Consider the following 13,476-nt stretch of genomic DNA (forward strand, 5'->3'; position numbering starts at 1 on the left):
ACCAGTTGATACATTAAATTTATCGGCTATTTCTTGACAATAATTAGAAAGCATATCTTTGTTGACTTTTTTTTTTTCAGGTCCCAGAGGGTAGTCATTATGCAAATCATGTAGTTCTTCTGGATATGCTAGGTCGACTTCTAGTATTAAACCTTTATTGCTATCTTCTGTGTACTTGGCTAAGTCTATCTTATCAATATGGTTTTTAGTCATCCATTTGAAACCGCCAGTTGGTAAATATTGACTCATTGCCCAACCATACAGATTGTTAGCATCTAGATACATGATATATTTTGAGGGCGCCTTTTCATTATATGTTTTCATGTATTTATTATTCGATTTCCGTATCGGTTGGCTATGTAACTGGTACCTCCACGCATGCCTTTTTCAATGAATTGAAACATATCAATATCAGTCATAAGCTCTAATTTGATATCAGTCATTTTTAGCATAGCATCCCAGGAAAGCCAAGGAGACGTGAAATAATGACATGGGTCCAGTTTGTAGTATTGCAGACAGGTCTTTCAAAAGTTTTCAAAGACATCTGCTAACAGAAGTAGTCGGATTTAAGATATAAATCATGGTACTCACCCATATTTTTCAGATTAAAAGTGTTCCATACATTTTGAGCATGTTTGTATTGATCATCTGTTATATCCTCATCATTTAATATACTGTAAAAGTCTTCTTTTGATGGTAGCTTTTCATTGAATTTATCAAAGCTATCCATGAAGTCGTATGGATATACTCCTTTTTGAGACATTAAATCAAGCTCTTTACCTTTGAATTTTTGAGAAGTATATATTAATGCTTCTTTTGGTAGGTTGCTCACCAGTTTATCAAGACTTGAGCTCATAAATTGAAAACTATCAATAAAGGTCAGATGATTACCAAGCATGAAAGCCATATACTTTTCCATGTTGTTTGGTATGGCATTGATATTCATTTGACACTTTTCACCTTTCTTATTTGTATATTTATGCTCTTGACTATTTCACCAATCTCTTGCATTATAAAATGACTGTCATACCCACGGAGATTGTGAAATATAACTGGTATTTTCTCAGTCAATCTGAAATTTAGGTTGCAATCTTGATGTGCGGATCCTCTGTACTGACCAGTCACATGGCAGTGATCTCTTACTCTTACATCAGTTTTATTGTATTCTTTCTCACATATATGGCATTTATCAGCTTTTTGAAATTCTTTTTCATTATCTTTTGTCATTCTTAATGGTTTGTTGAATTTTTTTTTCATAACCTTCTTACAATTTTAAACTTCCTCTAGCATAGCTTTCATGAATTTGTAGACGGCTTTTTCACCTCTGTAAATTTGTACTGGTTTCGTGTATTTATCATCATAACAACAAACAACCTTGTATCCATAACCACAGTCTGTATGCTTCTGATAAGCTTCAGTAAATGATTTGTCATTATTGGGTTGACATCCATGTATTTTTTTAGTTATGGCTTCAAAATCTGCATATATTACAAATGGTACAGGAAGTTGTTTATTGAAGTTGTTGAATTTTAATATGTTGTCGTCTTTTGTTGGCATTTTAATCGCTTGTGTGCCATTCACTTGGATACAGTTTTCTTTATGATCAGTTAATACTCTTTCAGAACTGAAACACTGAAGACAATGCATGCAAAAATGTTTCCTCTCTTTGTGCTTTGTTTGATTGTACATAAACTTGTTGAAATCTTTGATTAATACATAGTGCTTGTTTTCATTTTCTGTTATAAGAAGCAGATTCATACAATCTTCATTCTTTTCTTTTGATACATAAATGGGATATTTTTGTTCTTCTTCATAACCAAATACATTGATGTTGATCTCATTATGTTTTTCTATTTTGTTGTACTGTTTGGTGGTCACTGGAAATTCAATTCCTGAATAATTTAAATTTTCAATGAATGCTTTATCTGATTTTTTTATTCTTTGAGGATTTTTGTCTTGAGGATTAAGATATCGAATATGGCACCATCTAAAACATTCATTGTCACTGTTTTTTATGTTTATTTAACTTTGAGAACTGTTTCTGAGTTCATGTGGTAGTTTAATGTATGATGATCCTTTGATTGGTTCATATTTTACGATATTGAGATAATGGTTTTCAACTGATTCAACAGTCCAACCAGATCCCTCTGAAATCCAAACTGCGATCTTATTTAGTATGCCTTGTATTGATACTTCAAGGGATTTGTCTATTTCTGTGTTATTTACGATAGTTTGAGCTGGACTGATGAAATATGCGGTCTTATACACTATTTCTCCATTTGACATTTTTGTAAATATTACCTTAAGCGTTTCAACAAATTTTAGTCCTTTCATTGATATTAATATGTTTTCAATATGGTTAGCAACGGCCTTTCTTGTGTTTTGCAGTTGCACAAGTGGGTCTTTGTCGTTTTTGATGTTTATCTCATAAGACTTTGTGAACCCTTTCAGAACTTTTTCTGTTTGCTCTATTTTGGTTCTTGGTGCTTGCACTGGTCTTTTGGTTCTTGGTACTGGTACTGGTTTATCTCTGAACTCTATTGGTGGAAGAATTATGTTGTTTTCGTAATCTTGAACCATTTGTTTTACACTCTTATGAGGTGCTGGGATTGGTTTTTTCTTTTCTTGCTTCAACAGCAATTTGATTAGTTCTGATTTGCTTAGTTTTTTCAGATCTTTCTTATTCATATTGTAATGTGAGATATTATTTTTCATTCTTATTATACTATAACTATAGATCTTGTTTCTTTAAGTACCTATAGATGTGCGTTTAAATAGTCTCAAATTCAAAGCGTCCAAACATGAACACTTGGAATTGTCTTTTCGAAAACATGGATTAATTCTCTTCATTGTGTTTTAACGCATTTTTGTAATGTTTTTTGGTTCTTAAATGGCAATGTTTGCCAGCAAGACTGTAATTTATTCCAGTGTTGCATATATAACAGTACCATGGTTTGTGAACAAGTAATCAGTCTTCTTCTTTCTTCTTTCTTCATCAGTGTAGAACCTTGGAGGTCCTTTTTTGAATTCCGCTTTTTTCTCTTCCATATAATGTAACTATATGTATTTTTTTAAATATAGTGCGTTTAAACAGATTCTTGGGAAGATACTTGGGAATGTTCTTCAGATTCTTCCGATTCTTCAGTTTCATACAAAGAATTTCTTCAGATTCTTCCGATTCAGATTGAGATTGAGATTGAGATTGAATTTTTTTCGGAAACTTGTTCATATAATATACATTTATATATTTTTTAAATGGCTTTTGATCTGCGTTTTATATACCTATTGCTTTCTTCCATATGTTTGACGATTTCAAATATCACATCATAATAAGAATTGCTCATTATATATTTGTATTTATTTTTTTCATACATCTTTTTCATATGAAGTTGTTGCTCAGACACATTGTATGAACCTGTAGGGCTTTTGAATTCAATGCACAAAGAATTGTATTTGCTTGTTGGATTCATAATCATAAGATCGCACTGTCCCGGCACATATCCTTTTCTCCACGATGACAATCTTGTATTCTGAGTCCTTTGATTTTCATCTAGACCAGCGATCATGAGACCTTCACAATATTTCTCTTATAAATGACACCACTTTACAATGCAAGTCATATTCACTTTCAATCAATAATTTTTTACTTTTTATGTCATAATATCCTTTTTTCCTGATTGATGGTAAAACTTTACTTGTAACCCAATGTTTGAATTCTCTTGGTTTAGGTTGTTTGGAAGAAAGAATTAGGGAATAAAAACCAGATTCATTTATGAATAAACATTCAATGGCTTTTTCAAGGTCCTCAGCAAGGGGTAACAAAACGTTACCCCCAGTTTTAGGGCTCTCAGCAAGGGGTAACGTTTTGTTACCCCTTGCTTTTGGCTTTATTTTGCAGACCATGAATTTTTTGTCATCTTTATGAACATGATCCATGATTGCTTTTCATGTGCTTTTGTATTCCAGTATCAAAGCTATTTCTTTTCCGCGAAACCATATTTTATTTTTCTTATCGATATAACAATTGATTTCGACTTTTAGTGTGTCATTTTTGTAATTTGTCTTTTGAAGTTCCATTTTATATCGGTACGATAATATACCTATATATTTTATTTTTTAAATCGATTTTACACGTGCGTTTAAATGTAGCCAGAAATAATTGAATATTTTTGGCTACAAAGTAACAATCACAGTATGAACCGTAGTTATTATTATATATGTTACATAACTTGGGTTTAAATATTTTCAATATCTTTCAATGGTATCCAGCTATTGAAATCATCACTGTATCCCTTCCATTTTACCAGAGCTTGTTTCTTTTTATAGTCCCTCCGAATGACTTTATCAATACGAAAAACATCCTGTATGGCTTTTAATAATTCAGGTTGATAAAAACTTCCTTGAATATCTTCACCTCTGAGATCTTTTAGTTTGTATGTTATTGGATTAGTGTATTGGATTTTATCAATTGTAAACACTTCTTCAGTCCAATTTGGTGTATAACCCTTGTCGAACACATTTCGTTTATACTTTGATATTCAGACCTTATCACCTATTTGAAATTTTGGTTTCTGTTTTAATGTTTCTATGTCACCATACAAATTGAAGTAAACAGTTCCTTCATTGCTCTTTTTACTGGCTTCAGTAGGTGTCATCTTTATGCTTGAATGTTTTGTGTTGTTGTACTGTTTTACTAGTTTGGGTAGCATATCGAGATACATTGTATTACCTTGAACAGTGAACTGTTTCCACATTTTGGATTTAATTGTTCTATTCCACCTTTCAACCACTGTTGATTTCTCTTCATTTTCAGTTGAGTACATATGTATCCTGTTTTTCTCCAGCAAGTCCTTCAAGTGTTTGTTATAGAACTCCTTTCCCTTATCAACCCATAAATATTCTGGTTTTCTGCCTTCCTTGAATATTGTTTTAAATGCTTCAGTGACAGATTCGCCTTTCTTATCCTTCAATGGTACAATCCAACCGTATTTACTGAAAACATCGATGACCATTAGAAGATATCGGTAACCCTTATTCCATTTGCTAAATTTTTGCATTTCAACAAGATCACTTGCCCATATTTCATCAATATGATTTGTGATTACACGCCGCCGAGTAAAGTTGCGTCTTATGGGTTTATGTAACTCATCTGCTAATTTTTCTTGCCAGTTTTCTTCACTCGACGGCTTTTTCCGTTTTTTGAAACTCCTAGACCTAGTTTCTGCTTTGTATTGATGACATTTCTTGCCAACCAATGTCCCCATTGTCTTTCATTATACGGTACGTTGTCTAAAGCTTGAGCCATTTTCCTATCTGCTTTATTTTTGCATTTCCTATCATCCTTGCAGAAGGAATAATCAACATCGTGTTGCATTGCTATTGCATCAGTTCTTCCAGTCGGTATATCGTATATTTCTAATATTTGACCAGTTTTTGGGTCATACTTCAGTTGATTTTCCAAATCATTATAAGGTCCTGTGTAGAGATGCCCAGGAAGTGTCCAACCTTTTTTCGGTTTTGATAGTTTTCCAATAGCTTTGTGAATATCAAGAGCACCACCGTCTAGATCTTTTCTATTTGTTGTGTATTTTTTATTTGGTCTTATTTTTGTTGACAATTGATTCAAAGCTTGTGATCCAACATTTTCAATTGCTGGATTAAGTTTATCCAAAGCATAATCAATAGCTTTTTTCTGTAACTTTGGATCTCGTAGCATTTCTGATGTGTAATATCTACCCATTTCAACTGCGTTTTTGCCAAGATAAGGTACTCCTTTGGTTAAAAATAATTCTGCTGCTGTATTACCTAAATCTGACATGATCCCTTTGCCTGCCATCTCTGACAGGCTATTTAGTTTCCCTGTTTTTTAACAAATTTGGTCTTTTCAATGCCGCATTCAGCACAAGTGCAAAAGAACATTAGTCTGCCATTTTTAGTTGTTTTGTAACCTGAAGGCTCAGTACATTCAGTCACTTTCTTTTGTTTGACACAATATGATTTCATAATATATATAAGTTAGATATTTCTAAAATAATGTTCGATAAATCTCTCATTTTTCATTGTATCATTTATGTCGAACACTTGTAATAAATCATAATACGAATTACCCTTATTCATTTCATTTAGAAAGTATAAACAGAAATACCCACAAGTTGTTGTTTGTATGTTTTGTATCTGATTGTTTTGATGTAACAAAGTCAGATTTTTCTTTTTGGCATGATTTACCATTTCTTGAAAAGGTGGCATACCAAACGAATCAAAATAATTTATCAGATTGTCTTTGACATATGTTGCAACCCAGTGACTTCCATTCATATATGCAGGTTCGAGATTGTAGATGAATAACGCCTGTTTATGGTTATGTGGAACATTTTCATCTCTTGACAGTATGTCATTGATCGGTATTTTCAAATATTTACACCATTTTATTAGATCATGATTACTCAAAGGGGTGTTTTTGTGAAATTTTTGTTTTACAATATTGCTCCTAGTAATGGTATGCCATTGAATGGACTGTTTTTTCCCAATAGTAACCCTTTTCCCGCCTTTTTTTTGGTTGAAGGTCTTTTTTTTTTTTACCATCACCAGTCACATATGGTGGATAACTATAAAATGGAGGGGGTATTTTTGGCATTCCAATTCTGGGTGCTCCATTACCTTTTCTTGGCCATGAAGGAGGTAAACCAATCTGTGGAGCTCCTTTTCCAGCGATCTTTTTCACAAGATCCAAAGCTAAAGGAATTCCAATGCTAGCTAACAGAGTTCCGAGAAATCCACCTGATTGTGTTTTAGTAGGTGTTGTTTTAACTCCAGATCCTGTTTGAGCTGCTTTAACAATATCTCTTTGTTGTTTTGTCGTGAACATGTTCAGATATGGCATCAGTTGATTGATTGCATTGAAAGGTATCATCATAGGCAATGGCATATCACCACCTTTTTGACCCTTTCCAGTTATGGCTTTCAAAGCCTGTCCAACTCCTTCTGATGCTAAACCGGACAAAGCCGACAAGCCTAGGGTTTTACCAATTGTTGGTAATGCTCTCATACCAAATGACAATACGGTACTCAAAAGACTTCCACCAATTTGGTTTCTTATATTGGTCTTGGCAAGTTTTATATCCATACCTTTATCCAATTTGCGATTTTTTTCAACATAAAGAGTGTCATTTCCATGAAGAGAATCATTCTTTAGTCTCAGAACGATTGTTTCTCTTTTATGGTAAGCATTACTCAGATTCTTTTTTGATTGTCTGAAAGTCTGACTTTGATTTCGTAAAGTTCAGTCATATAATATATGTTATATAATTTCAGTTACAAAACATATATGATTAATAAATATCCAGTTAGAGTCATTGAGTCATAAACTTTTGGTGTTATCGACTTCTTTACACTATAACCAGTTCATTTCCGATTTTGTCAATGACGACTGTTTCTTCATATAAAACGACAGCATGTACACTGAAAGGACTGTCGCCAGCACTATTAGCATTGACTTTATACCTAAAAATCAACTGTTTGGGATCTCTTGTTACTTTCTCTGCCTGATATGATAGATCGAAATAGATCAGTGAGTATAAACTATTATAATTAGCTAGATTCAACTGGGTTCCGGTGTTGTAATCATTTTTTCTCATTGCATAAGACAATAAATCGTTGAAGATTCTTACTTTACTTTCAGAATCGTATTCAGCTTCTGGGTAGAATACTCCATTCCCGTATTCCAATCTGTATGTTGTCAAATGACTACCATTCCCACGATCGGCATTTATATTAAATGTATCAAATTCATATGGATTTGCCGCCGAATTCCTTGTTTTAGCTCGTTGTAGGTATAGAAATCTGGAAGAATCCACTACCATGCCTCGGGCTTGACATTTGATACATTTCTCTGAGATACGTCCATTTATCCTGTTTTAAAAAAGAACCAATGAACTTATCATACAGACTGTCCTTTGGAGTCAATTTGGGGACCCAAAGTAAAAATCTGTTAATGACAACCCTTTCATCATCAACTGCGTCAAGTTTTTGAAGTAGTTCTCTATCATCCGGTAGCTTCAAAGTAAATTCAAGCTGCATTGGTACCAGCATCTTACCCTCCAACTCTTCGAAAAAACTGTAACGATTGAGAGGTATGATTCTATTGACATCAGAATTCCCGGTTGTTAAAAGACGTCTAGCCTCAAATCCTGTATTTTGATTAGCATTAGCTATAAGATTATTTGTATCTAAATACCAAAGACTATTCTTGGCTACTGAGCAACTAAAATCGTCACTATATTCGAGGAGGTTTTTGACAAAAACGACCTTGTGTAAATTATCAGTGTCATACACAATTTTACCAGCGCTTTTAATCATCATATGAGAAATGAGTGAATGAGCGCCATTAATAACTGTTATACGATCTGCACCATAGGCTGTACCATCAGCCAATTTTTGTACCTGGAACTGGACCTCGAAATAAGCATTGTACCAATCGTAAAAACTCGATCGATCATTGATTGTAAATGTATATCCATTTTTATCTTGAGGTTGACCATTGGCTGGGGCTCTAATTACATCATCAAGTTGGAAACGCACTAACTCATTTCTTTGTAAAAATTCACTTGTTCTAAAAGCCATTTATACTATTATATTATATAATTTTGCTATCATGTTATTTATTTGAAGACTCTACGCCTTCTTCCAGATCCTGATATCAATCTATTGAGGATCATATCAGTACTTTCATATTGCTGTTGCTGTTTAATGGGCGAGGATGGAACAATTGCTTTTTGTCCTTTTCTCAAATTTGCCAATTTTTTCATTATTAGGTCTCCTGACTTTTCTGCCACCGCCTTACCCAGACGATCACCCGCATGGGAAACCCCTGATTCTAATGCCTTCTTTGCTATTGGCTTAGCAAATTTCTTGAAAACAGATGATGCCACACTCTTTAACGGTTTAAAATATTATCAACGATAAGTCCAGACCCTTTGTGTTGATATACAAATCTACCAAGTTTTGGATGATAAAACCTCTTGAATTCATACGGTTTCATTCATACTTTTATGTTATATTATTCTATGCTTTTTAAAATTAGTGAAAAAGCTGTATCCGCTCCATTTAGATTCAGTAATCTTCTTTTTCCATCTGTTACCCACATTCTGATTGATGAAATTGTAGTTTTATTAACTGGATTAAATGTAACTCGTCGTGGCTCGAGGGTGAAGGAGTAACTTGGATTTAGTACACTGGTTGAGAATGAATAAATGATGTCTGTTTCTTTGCCGTCTACAAGCGATTTGTTAATTAAATCACAATGAATATTGAGTATGTCTGTGTCTTGACTGAGATTTGGTAATCTTGGTCCAATATTCGTTCCACTTGCCAATATCTTTTTGTCAAAACCTATTAGGTCATTAAAATTACTTGCTCTTAAATCAAGTTGGTAATTTTCAGCTAATGCAACCGTGACCCTAAATGTTGTATCATCGAATTCAAGAGTTATCGGATACGTTTTACCAGTTTTTGTTAGATTTTTTATGTATTTGTTGAAATCTGTATAATTCCACACACCGGCTGGAAGTGTAATGTTTTTAAAAGTTAAACCATTATCTGAGCTATATTTAATTAATTGATTTTTGTATCCAGCATTAACATTGAACCAAGTGAATGACATGTTAATGACTCTGTTTAGACCAATAACATATTGCTTATTATTTTCCAGAATTATAGGTCTGGTAAAATTTGTTGTAAAATCTTCTGGTTTATTATCGAATTGATTTTTTACAGAATATGATGACAATACTATCTCACGTTGCATTATATAATAAAGCTACATTAAATTTTGAAATATTGTTTGTATAATTTATCATATTGTGATCTGTTGATTTTTTGATATCTTTAAAAGCATATCCAATATAGAAACACCCATATTTCGCATGTTGATGCTGGTATTACCTGCTGATATCTCACCAACAATTAAATCTAATTTTTCTATGAGTTCTTTCGGTTTGTTGAAAAATATAACATTACCACCTTTCTGTTTTTTCATACCAGAACCTTTCATTGTTTCGATTTTATTTTCATAATGATTTATGTATTCATTTAAAGTAGCTCTTGCGTTGTCTATTCTTTTGTATTCCTGTTGTTTTATAGCTTCAGAAATTAAACCACTGTTGAATTGTTTACTTATAGAAGACTTATAACCTTTTAATTGATTTCTTTTTGCTTTAGCTGCATTGACAATCTTATTGAGATATTTTTTTGTTTTTTCGTTGAGTCATTTCTTGTTGATTTATTACCTTTTCAATAGAATCATAATTTTGAAGACCAAGATCACCTAATATCTCGTTATCCATATCTTCATCATCTAATCCATAATCTATCTCCTCGTCTTCATCATATTCTGGTGGTAATTCTGGTTCTTCAGGAAAGTACTTAGGATCAACATAAATCCCTTTTTTTCCTTCCAGAAGATCTTGTAAAGATTCTTCATATGTTGGCGGTTTTGGCACCAGTTGTTTTTCTTGCTGTGGCAAAACAGGTTGTTCAAATAGATCATCTAAACCCATGTCCTCAACTTCATCCTCTATATCAACGCCGTAATCCGGAACTTCTCCTTTCTTCAGTGGTCGTTTTTTCCTTGGCAACCTTAAAACCTGATTACTATCAATAACATCATCTAATTTACTTGTAATTGGTTTGAATACTTTTGAAAATCCCTGTTGACTGGTCTGCTGACCAATATTATGTTTTGTAATTGCATTATGGACATAATTGATCTTATCCCCTAATTCAGATTTACTCTTTGCGAGTTCTTTCCACCTAAGTAAACTCATTTTTGTTATATCATTACGTTACATAAAATGGAAATTCATATATAAAAAATAACGTTTTACACTGTGTTGTACACCATGTTGAACACCGTGTTGAACACCATGCTATAGAAATAATATACCCATATAATATAAATGAAAATACCGAATTATGATACTGACGATAAAGTCACATCCAATTTTAAACAATTATATGATTTTATGCCTGATCGATGCTTCCGAATGCTCATTTGCGGACCTTCTGGTTCGGGAAAAACAAATACACTGATGCACATGATTTACAATCTGTTGTACTTTGATAAAATACACCTTTATGCAAAAAACTTAGATCAGTCAAAGTATCAGAATCTCATGGATGAGTTCGAACCAATAAGTGATGAAGCTGGTTATGATGTTATTGAAGCAAGCAATGATGAAATCATTCCTGTAAACGATCTTGATAGTGAAAATCAGAAATTGGTAATATTTGACGATTTTGTATGTGATAGAAACCAAAAGCCATTAGTTGACTATTTTATTCAGGGAAGACATAAAAATTGCAGTGTTATTTATCTCAGTCAATCATATTATAAAACTCCAAAAGATGTCAGATTGAACTGCTCACATTTTGCTATTTATGAATTTCCAAGCAACAACGAAAAATCGCTTATTTGCAGAGAAAACAATGTATCAAAACAATTATACGAAAAAGCAACTGGTGACCCTTACAGCTTCATGTGTATTGACAAAACAAAGAAACAAGTAAAGAAGAATTTCGATGAAGAAATATAAATCAATTATATAACTCAATTATATATGAGTTACTCAAATGGTAAATTGCCTGAAGAAACAATATCGCATGGCAAAATTATTGAAATAGTAAGAGGATTACCTGGTGTTGGTTTCAAACTAACAGATGACGGTGATTATGATATGCAGAATAAAAAACTGAGAAATGTAAATTCACCACAAGCGAATACCGACGCAAGCACTAAGAGTTATGTTGATTCAGAGGTTAATAAGACATTGAAACTAGACGGTAGTAGTTTAATGCTTGGAGTCCTCAATATGAATAACAGACGTGTCGAAAATATAGCCCCTGCTCGGCATGGGTTTAGCGATGCTGTGAGCAGTTGACATCTACACAACTTTTATCTCGATTTAAATACTAAGACTGGGAATATAGAAGCCCAAAATCCAATCGATATGCAAGATCAAAGAATCACTGTTTTAGCTGAACCATTACATCATAAAGATGCTGCAACAAAATTTTACGTCGACAGTTATGTGTCTCAAAAAAGTGATAAATCAGAACTTGTCAATTATTTGAAAAGAGACGGTTCAGTATCTGTAACTGGAGATTTAAACATTGGAGATAATAAAATAACGCAAGTTGGAAACGGTTCAAATTCGACTGATATTGTTAATAAAGGATACATTGATACTGCATTAGCTGCCAAACCAAATTTTAATCAGGTTGTACTCCGTGATGGTTTGCAGGACATGACTGGAAATTTAAATATGTCACAGAAAAAGATTGTCAATCTTGCTGATCCGACAGGTATAAATGATGCCACTGGAAAAGGTTACGTTGATCGATTATTTTTAGATTCAAATGACTGGAAATTTGAATATGAATAATTCACAAATAAAAAATGTAAAAAACGCCACACATAATCAAGATGCTATAACTTTAAAGCAAGTAAATGATGCGATTGCTACTACAAGTACCAATAATAATAAATATACAGACCAAAAAATAGCAGAGAGTCATATAAGCACACACGAAAACAGAAAAAAATGTGTTAAAGTATTCAATGGATGATGGGGAATTTACAGAAGATTATGGAATACAGGATGTTAATTTAATCACCTTTAATGACTCACCTCATAAAACCAACAAAAAGGCATTCTCTTTGAAGGTTCAAAAAACAAGTGATGGATCTAATCTGTTCAAAGGAAGGTTTGATTTTAATTTGTTCAAGATGATACGTGACGATTTTAGTGACAATTACACTGTATGCATAGAAACGTATTTCGAAAAAAACGGTAGATATGACACAGAGTTCAACAGATTCAACATACAATTTGAAAGACTGAACATTAACATCGACAATTACAACACAATAAGAATAAATTCCGATTACAAATATTTTCGCAGTATATTGAATTTGAGTCCTGATGGTACTTCTAAACAAATCCAAAGAAGGTTGTATGTAACTGTTCAATCTGCTTATGACAACCTTAGTCCGACTTTATTGCCAATATATGTTTTAATTTATGGCATAAAAGGCGAAGCAAAAAACAATCTTGACATGACAATATATGATTACGAAAAAGCTTATGAAGTTGCAAACAATAAACTTCAATTACACATACCCATTAACATGAACAACAATGGAATTATGGGTCTACCGAGATCTCCGATAGATGACAACGGTCCTTTAACCAGAACATACATGAGACTAATTTCTTTACCATGTTTTCTTGTAGGTACAACCGAAATCGGAACTAATAATTGTCATTTTTCATATGAAATGCAGTTGGATGGTACAACCACTAATACCAGATTGTCGTCTATTATTGGAGGAAGAAACATTAAAATTTTGCAAGTTGTGATCTGGACAAACAAACGTTTGAATGGTGTTTACAAAGTAATCATAAACAGCAACTTTTATTC

The sequence above is a fragment of the Montipora foliosa genome, unplaced genomic scaffold, assembly GCF_036669935.1.
Source record: "Montipora foliosa isolate CH-2021 unplaced genomic scaffold, ASM3666993v2 scaffold_432, whole genome shotgun sequence".
In the NCBI taxonomy this organism is placed as follows: domain Eukaryota; kingdom Metazoa; phylum Cnidaria; class Anthozoa; order Scleractinia; family Acroporidae; genus Montipora; species Montipora foliosa.